Raw genomic sequence first — 13513 nt, 5'->3', positions numbered from 1 at the left:
AACTATAAATCTTTAGTTTTTTATGTATTAGGAAATATCTGGATGATCTATTGGCAAAGACTTAGAATGATATTAGTGTAGTATTGCAAACCTTATTAGAATTTCTTTGGGCAAAGTAAAATTCCATTGGGGATTATGTCAGAATATATTTCGTCCCATATTTGCAACTCACTCTTTCTAATTTAAGAAGCGTTGAGTCATTCGATGTCATAACACATTTTAGAGTCTGTAGTCTGTGTCAATATGTCGCGGTCTTACTTATGGTTTTGAATACAGTGGTTTAAATAGTTATTCTATGGAAATTAGGAACTCGTATAAAACAAGCATGTGCACCCAGAGAAGGAATATGATCACCTCAAACATGTTTCAAGAGCAAAATATTATTTTTGGATGGCGACCATGTAACATGTTTGTCGCAATGAAGTCGTATTGTCCTTATAATTAAGTGATTTGAATTAAAAATGGGGTATCATAACATGAAAGAAAGAATATTTGGGCTAAGGTCAACTTGATATTAATAATTCAGAAAAAATCCTTAAATTTAATAAAATTGTCTTTATATTTGTTGCCTTTTTGCATCTTGGCTACAAAGCAAAAAATAGTTCAAATATGGGACATGTTTTTCAAAACTTTATTTTAAAGACGTTTTTTACTTGAAACATAGTATAATTTCTACTGGAAGTCTAGTCTTAATTTGGAAAATAAAGTTGTTGTTAACTCGTTTTTAAAGGAATTTGATAGCATATGAAGAAAAAAAAGCTGAAAAAGCGAAAATTAAAATTTGCTTCCTAAAAGTATCCTTACTTGTATTCTTCGCTTCTTTGGCTCGGAATCAATATCAAAATTTTTAAAGTAAAGACAAAATCTTTGGAACCGGGCATGCTTTTTTTCAGTGTAGCCTTTCCGTCGCCTGAAGATGAAACTTCTAAAACTATAAAAATTGTGACGATTCTGATCAATGGCACCACAAGCATCATTTAAAGTTCGCAAAGGAAACTATCGGCCTTTCCGGAAACGCAGTGTTGCGCTGCAACTGCTGGGCATCACATTCATAATTGCAACATCCGGCAACACTGTAAGCGTCATATGTTCTAAAATGCAACAATGTAGCATATGTTGCGCAAACGTAATAAAAAACACGCGGTATAAAAATGGCAGAGAACGAGTAAGTATTAAAATTTTCAATTTAGTTTTTTTTTTAATTATTTTTTTTTTTAAATATTATAAACATATAATATATGTTTATAATATTTTTATTATATTTTCATAGTTTTTTAGGGTAGAGGTTGATTCCAAGACAACTAAATTAATAGTAAGAGCACGTTTGGATATGGAAATCTGTGTTATGGAAATTAAGGAAAATAAACCTGATTTCACGCTCCCGAAGGAGCAGACAAATAGGAAATTTATAAATATGCAAACGACCTATAAAAGAATAAAAAAGAGAAACAAGGAGACTGGAAATCAGGCAAGGACTGAAATCAGGAATTTTACACACACGTTTAACAAATATTGTTATGCTTACTTGAAATGTAGATCGGCTCATACGGAAGTGATTGAAAAAAACATCATCCGGATATTGATTGACGACTTCAAAGTATCCCAAAACTTTTGGGAATTCTTCGTATCGTCTTGCAAACTTGTTGCAGTATTAAATTTCGCTTTTTATACTTTAGATATCTTTTTTTCTGTATATAACATAGATTTGACCCATTTGAAGAGTCATCTAATTCACAAATAAAATGTCTTATATACTTTTCCATTTGTGGTGTTTTTGCGTTCTAAATTGCAAACAAAATATACAACAAAAAAGCAGCTGCAACAGCTGATCGGCAACAGCTGCGCAACAAAATCAATGTTGCGCAGCAGTTGCAGCGCAACACTGCGTTTCCGAAAATGTCCTATTTTAATCTAGGATTGTACTAGTCAGCCGTTCCGAAATAGCAGAATACCGACTTTAGGACTAAGTGTGATTAAAAATGCAGAGATCCAATACCCTAAGCGGCCAATTGCATTCGTCATGTTAGATTTGAAGGTTAGCGTTGAATATACAGGTAGACAAACGTTTATAACAAATACTAATTTGCTAAAATAAGACGGGTCGTATCACTTCTACACAAACATGATGGCTATTCTCTAAAGGTCCATAATTTTAATTTCCTGTTACACATGAACTATGCATATATTTTCACATTTAATTTGAAATTTACTATAAAATGTACATTGCAAGCTTTGCTAATATAATAATAAGGTAATTTTAAAATAATAAAAGAAAAACATGATGTTAGCTATTGTGAATCATTACAATATGTAAATGTTACTTTATTAAAATTATCAATCTGGCTATACCAGCGAGATTTGAAATTTTCTGAATTAAACGATAGGAATGTTTTCCTTTAGTACTGGATGCATGAGCTATCCAGGACATCATTGCACTGGTGTTCTATTCAGAACATCTCATCAGAAGGGCTGTTTTCTTTTTGCACTGGATACAACATTTGTATGGGCTATCCAGAACATCGTTGCACTGGTGTTCTATCCAGAACATCTCACCAGTGCAAGTCGCCCCGATCTTGCCAGATTGTGTTTTGAGAAAGTGATGCTTCATCGATTCACAATAGCACTTTGTGACTAATTTATCGAAAAACATGTAATTCAAAGTGGTATAGTGTCATAAATAATCGCAGCAGTAAATATTTCTTACTAATTGGAACATTTCATACATTAAAAATGCAAGATTTCACTTCTTTTCTGTGATTGTTTTTAAACAGCTGATGACAGTGTTCACAATATCAAGTTATTTTGACTATTTTGTCCAATAACATGAATGACACATAATCACAGTACCGTAAATATTTATTACTATTTGAGCATTGTTGTCATTGATAATAGTGTTTTTTTAATTAATTTTTGCAGATGTACTGCATAAACGAGAACTCTATTTTCTTTTTATTCGGCTTAGGTATACAGTACTAAAAAAACAGCTCTGATTTTCTTTAGAGCTCTACAAATATTTTTTTCCGATCTACAGAGTATTAGAAGCTGCTGTGGTGCAATGGTTAGCATGATCGCCATGCAAACAAAGTCTTATCGGTTCAATACCAATTTCGATAATTCGCTGCTGGTGTCATTTTTGAGTGTTTTAAAGCTTGTCTATACAGAAAAAAAATATTTTTTGTCTTCAATCGCGAAATTAATTGATCCAATTAATTTTTAATCAATCACCAAAGTCAATTAAAAATTAATTATTGTGATTGATTTTTGTTTCAATTAAAAAATTCGTTGAACCAATAAAATTTTAATTGAATATTTTTATAAAATTCAATTAAAATTTTCATGATATTTTTTTATTCTGTGTAAGTGGTTTCACCGTGATGTGAAACGCTATTCGCTCTCATCTATAAAAGTGAGGTTAGTCAGCTAGTTCGGGTAGAACTCAGTGACAAGAGAGAAGTTCACCACTGTGTTATCAAAATGAACTGAATAGCCAAGTGATCCTATTAAAACAGACTGTCACTCTGCCTAACCTTACAGTCTCCTTAATTTATATTGATTATTTGTAACTAATAACTAATTCTTTTTTACGCTCTACAATATACATCATCCATTTATATGGCTTCCCAATTCTCATCATTGTATCCCATAGCATTAAACCGTTTCGGTTAAGGAAAATTTCATCCCCTATAGGAATACCATCTGGCATTAAACAATTGCTTATCAAAGTCTTGCCCATACGAGTGCTCTAATATCCATGCTAAATCTTGTGGTGTCTTGGTATCTAGCTCTTTAGACTTCACTGTGCAGTTTGAACATCCAATGTTGTTCCATTTCGTTCATATATACTCACATATATATGGCATTCAAACTGTTGGTTATCTCGGTATCCGTACAATCTCTTCTTGATTGATTGACATTTGCTGTGTTTTTCGTTCAACACATTAGTATCTATCTTAAATATCTAGAGCCGCCATATCTAAGCAATCTACTGTTTAGCCATATCCGCGCTGTTTTCTTTCTTCCGATGAATTCTATGACATTCCCAAAATGGTGGTCTCCGCTAAACCATATCGTTTCTTTTCACTATACCCATGGATGGTATGGTTTCTCTGTTCTTCGGTTATGAATCGTGTGGTGGTACCATATATTTTGTCTTTAAAAGTCCATGATATTTAAGAAGCAAAAAAGTATAAATGGAATCCAGTGGGTAGTATGTACCCGTGTATAAGCACAAAAAAACTGGTTTTTCTACTATAGTCTCAAAATAATTCGCATAAGCGTCTTAAGTGTTCGGACTTGATGTTGTCTCAGCTCTATTGTGCTATTCCGCTTATTATGTGGGTATATGTCTGTCGTCGTCGCTGTTGTTGTTGGTATTGTTAGTTGACGAACTATTGAAGAAATCTATCTATACCCATAATCCTACAGTTATGAGACTTTGTAAGATTCCTCGAAGTAAAGGTAGATGAGTAGGTAGGAAATACATTTAGATTGGTCGTGAGCTACATAATGAAAATGAAATCCGTTACGGTTATGCCGTTTTTCTCAACCACCCGATACAACAACTGTCTTAGCAATTCAGACAGGTAAAGATAAATGCCATTTTTTGTACTTTATTCCCATACCCAAAATTTGTTTTACGTTCGCCTTCCAAACATATCGTGAGTTTTTTTTTACAAAAACTGGTGCTGTATACTATAACTATTCAACCTTATGACAGTACCCGACATTATTGGCATTATTCCATACGAGAACTATGGCAACATCAGGTGACTAAGCAAAGTCTAAAAAAGTTTCACATAGATATCCAATATTAAGGTGATATTATATTACCCATGTGAATTTCAAGTTTCTCTTTTGCGAGTATGATGAAATGTGGGTTTATTTTGCTTTACAGAAATACGGTTTTTTTTACTTAAAATAGAACTTAACGAGTTCCATTAACTGTAGGCCTTGATTGTAGATGTCGTATCGTTAAAGCAAAAAATGTTGTATTATTTCTTAAAAATCTAGGGAAAATAATTTTCCCCTAGATATATAAAGAGTGATTCAAGCGTAATGTATAATGTCAATTGTGAGTCACAATTTAAGTAACGTATTTACACACGACCACATTGAGGCACTTTAAACATAAAACCATATAGCTAATCTTTACGTAATTAAAATTTCAATGAATTTGTAAAAATTTTTAAATTAAAATTTAATTGATGCAAAAATGTTTAATTACATTAGCGGATGGCATCAGTTTCTTAAGCTTCCCTCTTATTATTATTCCTATACAAGTATTATTATTTGCATTGCAAGTAACAGGTTGGCTGAAAAGTCCCCGGTCTGACACATAGATGGCGTCGCTAGTATTAAATACTTATTATTTTTATATAGTACCAACCTTCAAATGATTCGTGTCAAAATTTGACGTCTGTAAGTCAATTAGTTTGTGAGATAGAGCGTCTTTTGTGAAGCAACTTTTGTTATTGTGAAAAAAATGGAAAAAAGGAATTTCGTGTTTTGATAAAATACTGTTTTCTGAAGGGAAAAAATACGGTGGAAGCAAAAAATTGGCTTGATAATCAGTTTCCGGACTCTGCCCCAGGGAAATCAACAATAATTGATTGGTATGCAAAATTCAAGCGTGGTGAAATGAGAACGGAGGACGGTGAACGCAGTGGACGCCCGAAAGAGGTGGTTACCGACGAAAACATAAAAAAAATCCACAAAATGATTTTGAATGACCGTAAAATGAAGTTGATCGAGATAGCAGAGGCCTTAAAGATATCAAAGGAACGTGTTGGTCATATCATTCATCAATATTTGGATATGCGGAAGCTCTGTGCAAAATGGGTGCCGCCCGAGCTCACATTTGACCAAAAACAATAACGTGTTGATGATTCTGAGCGGTGTTTGCAGCTGTTAACTCGTAATACACCCGAGTTTTTCAGTCGATATGTGACAATGGATGAAACATGGCTCCATCACTACACTCCTGAGTCCAATCGACAGTCGGCTGAGTGGACTGCGACCGGTGAACCGTCTCCTAAGCGTGGAAAGACTCAAAAGTCTGCTGGCAAAGTAAAGGCCTCTGTTTTTTTGTGATGCGCGTGGAATATTTTTTATCGATTATGAGAAGGCAAAAACCATAAACAGTGACTATTATATGGCGTTATTAGAGCGTTTGAAGGTTGAAATCGCGGCAAAACGGCCCCATATGAAGAAGAAAAAAGTGTTGTTCCACCAAGACAACGAACCGTGACACAAGTTATTGAGAACGATGGCAAAAATTCATGAATTGGGCTTCGAATTGCTTCCCCACCCACCGTATTCTCCAGATCTGGCCCCCATCGACTTTTTCTTGTTCTCAGACCTCAAAAGGATGCTCGCAGGGAAAAAATTTGGCTACAATGAAGAGGTGATCGCCGAAACTGAGGCCTATTTTGAGGCAAAAGCGAAGGAGTACTACCAAAATGGTATCAAAAAATTGGAAGGTCGTTATAATCGTTGTATCGCTCTTGAAGGGAACTATATTGAATAATAAAATCGAATTTTGACAAAAAAAAATGTGTTTTTCTTTGTTAGACCGGGGACTTATCAGCCAGCCTGTTACATAGTGCCGTAAATTGCTGATAATGCTATAAATTGTATCTTTCTAAAAATTCAACATTAAGCACTTTCGGTCTTAGTGAAAGCTAAAATTAAGCCCTGCCCTAACATGTGCAGCTTAAATCGTTCATCTTAACATATATGGGATCTATAAACTTCAAAATTTGTAACATTTATTTTCCCTCTAACCTTCTCTCATAAAGTCATTTTAAAAATCGATTTTGTTTTGTAATTTTAAAATGTAATCAAAACCTCTCGATCTATAGAACATTTTGAAACATCTCATTGCGTTTTATTACAACCTTGCCTATCTCACCATAATAAAAAGTTAAGATATCCAACAATCAATTTTAATATTTGCCAATTTGTATATTGAATCTTGAGATACTTTCTCTTTATTACCATCTATTTAACAATCCTGAAAATATATTCAAACTGGGAAAGTGTATTCTAAAAAAATCTTATCTGCATGTATAAGAGTTTGCAGCTCAAGGTTTACGAAAATTTTATTTACCCATATAGATACATTTTTAATGAATAACGCAATTCCCCAGTTGTTCATAATTTATATACGCCCATCCCATTTATATATAAAGACACACATACATACTATATGTATGAATACCATACACAAGTGGATATAATACATACCATGCTTGGGAATAATTTAGATGACGAGGGTCTTTTTTGGGGTTGGATATTTAAATCCTCTTGAGTATTCCGAGATTCCATGAATACATTCATACATTGTGAAGAAAAGTTGGTGTATATATGTGTTCATGATTTTTTTTACATTTATAAATTTTTTTTATTTTATTTATTTGACTTTTTATTATTAATACAAATCTGATATAATCTTTAAATAATCTGATGTTTTTGTTAAATCATTTCTTTTTAGCAAATTCTCACGTTCTTGTTGCTAACCCTATATGGAAAGCATACTATCTAATATAGGAGAAGCCGAGTTCAAAAATTCTAAGAAAGTGTTTAGTCATTTTTTTATTTCGTTTTATTTCAATAAAAATTTTCCACAACTAATGACTCCTCAATAATTGAGTCGATTGGTATGAGTAATAAGATCTTTAGTGAGATTTATGAAGGAGAACCAGCAATTTATACTTGTTCATACTTCATATCTCCAAAGATAAAATATATATGTATGTATTTTGGTATGTATTTTACAACAAATATGTTCATGGCAAATAAGTAAAATTATATTAAAGAGTTTTCGGAATCCTACGCGATTGTATATCGTGGTATGGACAACAAATAATTTTAGAAATTAATAAATGAAGAGATATTATGTTTATTAAAAATCCACGGCTCTTGTAAGAACATAAGGCGGGGTTGATAAAGTTGATGCTTTTGTACTTTTCTTTGATACATTTTGAGTGAACAAAGTACCTTAGTACCCCTGTGTCCGATTTGGTACCTTTTTTAATCTCCATCTGTCCTTTTTGTAAGAGGACGAATGGAAGGAAACAATAAGACGTTCCGATTTTAGTTCTTTTTCAAACGCTTTACTCGAAGGGCCAGAGCGACATCACTACTTCTACCCCAATCTTTATTGACTACGAAATTTAAAAGGTGAATTAAATGCTATTTTGAAAACAAAATGTTTTGTATGCTAACCATTATATCATGGTGATTCTGTTTTAAGGTGGGTATCGAGTTTAGCCGCTAAAATCGCCATATTTTCACGATTACTTTTCTCTAACAATCCATTATAATTTCATACTGTTTTTACTGATTTATTTTCATTTTTAGCGGCTGATCTCGCACTTAATACCCACCTTTTGAAGTAAAAGGGAAAATCTATTATTTTTATTGTTTTGACTGGTGAAAAGGTACTTTTTAGTACTAGTTCGAAGCTGATTTAGTATAACTACAATTTATCATTGTAGTAAAACACATCCTCATGAGATCATGATATCAGTGCAAATAGGGCTGGTATTGCCAAGTTAAATATATATATAGTGATATATAAATGAAGTGATATCGCACTCAACGGATGCTTACAGTCTCTTCGACCTAGATTTAATAGGAGTATGTTTGTTCTTATTAATTATTATGAAAATAATAATAAAATAAAATGATTTTCAACTCGAAATAGTACCGGCTTTAAGATGAAATTAAAAATGAAATTAAATTAAATGAAATAGAAACAAGTATATACGGCCGTAAGTTCGGCCAGGCCGAATCTTATGTACCCTCCACCATGGATTGCGTAGGAACTTCTACTAAAGGCTGTCATCCACAATCGAATTACTTGGGTTGCGATAACACTTGCCGATGGCAAGGTATCGTAAAACTTTTTAACACTGTCTTCTAAATTGTAAGTTAGCCCATACGGGGTATATATTAAACAAAAAAAGGCCGATTAAATACGTATATAATCTAGTTTGACAAAATTTTCTATAGAAATAAAATTCTGACAAAATTTTCTATAGAAATGAAACCTTGACAAAATTTTCTATAGAAATAAAATTTTGACAAAATTTTCTATAGAAATAAAAATTTGACATAATTTTCTATAGAAATAAAAACTTGACAAAATTTTCTATAGAAATAAAATGTTGACAAAATGTTCTATGGAAGTAAAATGTTGACAAAATTTTCTATAGCAATACAATTTTGACAAAAATTTCTATAGAAATAAAATGTTGACAAAATTTTGAATAGAAATGAAATTTTGACAAAATTTTGTATAGAAATAAAATGTTGATAAAATTTTCTACAGAAATAAATTTTTTACAAAATTTTCTATAGAAATAAAATTTTGACAAACATTTCTATAGAAATAAACTTTTGACAAAACTTTCTATAGAAATGAAATTTTAACAAAACTTTCTATAGTAATAAAATTTGGCAAAATTTTCTATGGAAATAAAGTTTTGGTAAAGGGTGATTTGTTAAGAGCTTGATAACTTTTTTTAAAAAAAAAACGCATAAAATTTGCAAAATCTCATCGGTTCTTTATTTGAAACGTTAGATTGGTCCATGACATTTACTTTTTGAAGATAATTTCATTTAAATGTTGACCGCGGCTGCGTCTTAGGTGGTCCATTCGGAAAGTCCAATTTTGGGCAACTTTTTCGAGCATTTCGGCCGGAATAGCCCGAATTTCTTCGGAAATGTTGTCTTCCAAAGCTGGAATAGTTGCTGGCTTATTTCTGTAGACTTTAGACTTGACGTAGCCCCACAAAAAATAGTCTAAAGGCGTCAAATCGCATGATCTTGGTGGCCAACTTACCGGTCCATTTCTTGAGATGAATTGTTCTCCGAAGTTTTCCCTCAAAATGGCCATAGAATCGCGAGCTGTGTGGCATGTAGCGCCATCTTGTTGAAACCACATGTCAACCAAGTTCAGTTCTTCCATTTTTGGCAACAAAAAGTTTGTTAGCATCGAACGATAGCGATCGCCATTCACCGTAACGTTGCGTCCAACAGCATCTTTGAAAAAATACGGTCCAATGATTCCACCAGCGTACAAACCACACCAAACAGTGCATTTTTCGGGATGCATGGGCAGTTCTTGAACGGCTTCTGGTTGCTCTTCACTCCAAATGCGGCAATTTTGCTTATTTACGTAGCCATTCAACCAGAAATGAGCCTCATCGCTGAACAAAATTTGTCGATAAAAAAGCGGATTTTCTGCCACTGATTTTGGTAATAAAATTCAATGATTTGCAGCGTTGCTCGTTAGTAAGTCTATTCATGATGAAATGTCAAAGCATACTGAGCATCTTTCTCTTTGACACCATGTCTGAAATCCCACGTGATCTGTCAAATACTAATGCATGAAAATCCTAACCTCAAAAGAATCACCCTTTAGATTACAAAATTTTCTACAGAAATAAATTTTTTACAAAATTTTCTATGGAAATAAAATTTTGACAAACATTTGTATAGAAATAAACTTTTGACAAAACTTTCTATAGAAATGAAATTTTGACAAAACTTTCTATAGTAATAAAATTTGACAAAATTTTCTATGGAAATAAAGTTTTGGTAGATTATTTTTGGCGATATGGACCAATTTTTGTGTAATAAGTCATCGGCTATATATAACTAAAGACCGATATGGACCAATTTTTACATGGCTGTTAGAGGCCATATATTGACAAAATGTACCAAATTTCAACCGTATCGGATGACTTTTGCTCCTCCAAGAGGTTCCGGACGTCAAATCTGGGGACGGTTTATATGGGAACTATATATAATTATGGACCGATATGGACCAATTTTTGCATGGTTGTTAGAGACCATATACTAACACCATGTACCAAATTTCACCTGGATCGGATGAATTTTGCTCTTCCAAGAGGCTCCGGAGGTCAAATCTGGGGATCGGTTTATATGGGGCTATATATAATTATGGACCGATATGGACCAATTTTTGCATGGTTATTAGAGGCCGTAAACTAACATCAGGTGCCAAATTTCAACAGGATCAAATGAATTTTGCCCCTCCAAGAGGCTCCGGAGGTCAAATCTGGGGATCGGTTTATATGGGGGCTATATATAATTATGGACCGATATGGACCAATTTTTGCATGGTTGTTAAAAACCGTATACTAAGACCACGTAGTAAATTTCAACCGGATCGGATGAATTTTGCTCCTCCAAGAGGCTCCGGTGGTCAAATCTGGGGATCGGTTTATATGGGAGCTATATATAATTATGGACCGATATGGACCAATTTTTGCGTGGTTGTTAGAGGCCGTATACTAACATCAGGTACCAAATTTCAACCGGATCGGATGAATTTTGCCCCTCCAAAAGTCTCCGGAGGTCAAATCTGGGGATCGGTTTATATGGGGGCTATATATAATTATGGACCGATATGGACCAATTTTTGCATGGTTGTTAGAGACCATATACTAACATCAGGTACCAAATTTCAATCGTATCGGATGCATTTTGCCCCTCCAAGAGGCTCCGGAGGTCAAATCTGGGGATCGGTTTATATGGGGGCTATATATAATTATGGACCGATATGGACCAATTTTTGCGTGGTTGTTAGAGACCGTATACTAAGACCACGTACCAAATTTCAACCGGATCGGATGAATTTTGCTGCTCCGGGAGGCTCCCCAAGCCAAATTTGGGGATCGGTTTATATGGGGGCTATACGTAAACGTGGTCCGATATGGCCCATTTTCAATACCACCTACATCAATAACAACTACTTGTGCCAAGTTTCAAGTCGATAGCTTGTTTTGTTCGGAAGTTAGCGTGATTTCCACAGACGGACGGACAGCCGGACAGACGGACGGACGGACAGACGGACGGACATGCTTAGATCGACTCAGAATTTCACCACGACCCAGAATATATATACTTTATGGGGTCTTAGAGCAATATTTCGATGTGTTACAAACGGAATGACAAAGTTAATATACCCCCATCCTATGGTGGAGGGTATAAAAAATTGTTCAATTAAAATGTTAATAGAATTTGGAAAAATAGTCAACAACAAAATTAATTGACTCAATTAATTTTTTAATCAAAACAATAGAATCACAATCACAGGAGTTAATTTTTAATTCCATCGACTTAATTTTGATTGACATTGAATATCCGAATTATTTGCATCAATTTGTACAATGTTGTACAATTGTACATGTAAGTCACAATATTGAACAGCTTTGCGCTGATGAGGTCTTAAGAGTAGAAGAACTATACTATTCTGAATAGATAACACAAATGTTGTGAATAAACTTTTATGGTGAATAAGTTATATAACATGGTATCCCGTTATTTCATACCCATTTTCCTATTAGGACTATTGTGACTCATTAACTTATTCCAGTTTTTACCGTTCAACCCACGCTACACAGTAGGTGAAGAAGAAAATAATTTTTTCCTCCACATCGTGACAACTAATGCAGCAGTTATTGTACATTATCTCAACCAGTTTTATAAACTCACTTATCAGGGAACGATAATTGACATCTTGAGAACAAGTGTATATATACAAATTTGTACGCATTATGGTTTGGTGGGGCCTTGTTTCATCATTTGTGTCTTCGCAAACTTGATCATTCCCCTTCATAATGATGGGAGAAATGCAATGGCATACATGAGCGACAATGATATAATACAAAGATTTTTTCTCGTAGTAATATTTTCGGATACCTTCTTCGTCATGATACAACTTCATACAGACATTTCTTACTCTACTACACAATATAGCAACGACCATTTTTACCCATTATCAGCGGAAATTAAGATTCCAAGCAAATGTTGAAACTGTCGTTTTTTGACTTATCAGTTAGGGGTTAGAGTCAATTGTTGTTTTGCAGTACGTATATATAAACAAATTTGAAAATAATCGAAAGTCTCAGGTTTTGAATATAAATGGTCGAAGATTGTGGTGATGTTTTTTGCTCGATGTTTAAAATATGCAAATATATCGGAATATTTAAGCTTCATAAGAATAATGCAGCAAAGAAGATATTTTCCATATAGATTTTCAAAAGAAGTCAACCAGTATATAGTGATTCGAAAGATAAGATTATGGCGCTGATTATGCAGTTGGCACAGTATCATAGTATATCAATGTATTCTATAAATATATCCACTAAATATCTTATAATTCAATTTAATTTAGTAAATCGTATTCGGAATGAACGTTTGAATTTAAAGATTGGATAGCAGTTTTTATTATATTCTCTGAATCATTTCATCAAAAGCCAAAGATTAACTGTTGATTGCTTATACACTTCAAATATTCTAATTGTCTCTTTCTTATTTTGTAATAATAAAATGCTAAATTTTCTTTGGGGAGCAATTTTGCAAAAGTAATAGTCACAGTTTCAACAATACTAACTTTTTATCACATGTTGGTTTTGATTTGTTAAAATAATGTGGCAACTCTCAATTTGTTTGCAATAGTGAAGAAAATTTGCATCAA

At 33.4% G+C, this 13513-nt stretch overlaps 2 protein-coding genes across 4 annotated transcripts in view; both read right to left on the bottom strand.

The window, feature by feature from the left end:
• LOC142234964 (uncharacterized) overlaps positions 1–13513 on the bottom strand; it is a 134323-nt gene that overhangs the window by 5974 nt on the left and 114836 nt on the right. The gene's annotated exons all lie outside the window — the stretch shown is intronic.
• The window catches only part of LOC142234966 (uncharacterized), a 30908-nt gene that overhangs the window by 15047 nt on the left and 2348 nt on the right, over positions 1–13513 (bottom strand). The gene's annotated exons all lie outside the window — the stretch shown is intronic.

Source organism: Haematobia irritans, chromosome 4 (genome assembly GCF_050003625.1).
Source record: "Haematobia irritans isolate KBUSLIRL chromosome 4, ASM5000362v1, whole genome shotgun sequence".
Classification (NCBI taxonomy): Eukaryota; Metazoa; Arthropoda; class Insecta; order Diptera; family Muscidae; genus Haematobia; species Haematobia irritans.
The sequence above is the reverse complement of the archived record's forward strand: the minus strand, read 5'-3'. Positions and strand labels throughout refer to the sequence as shown.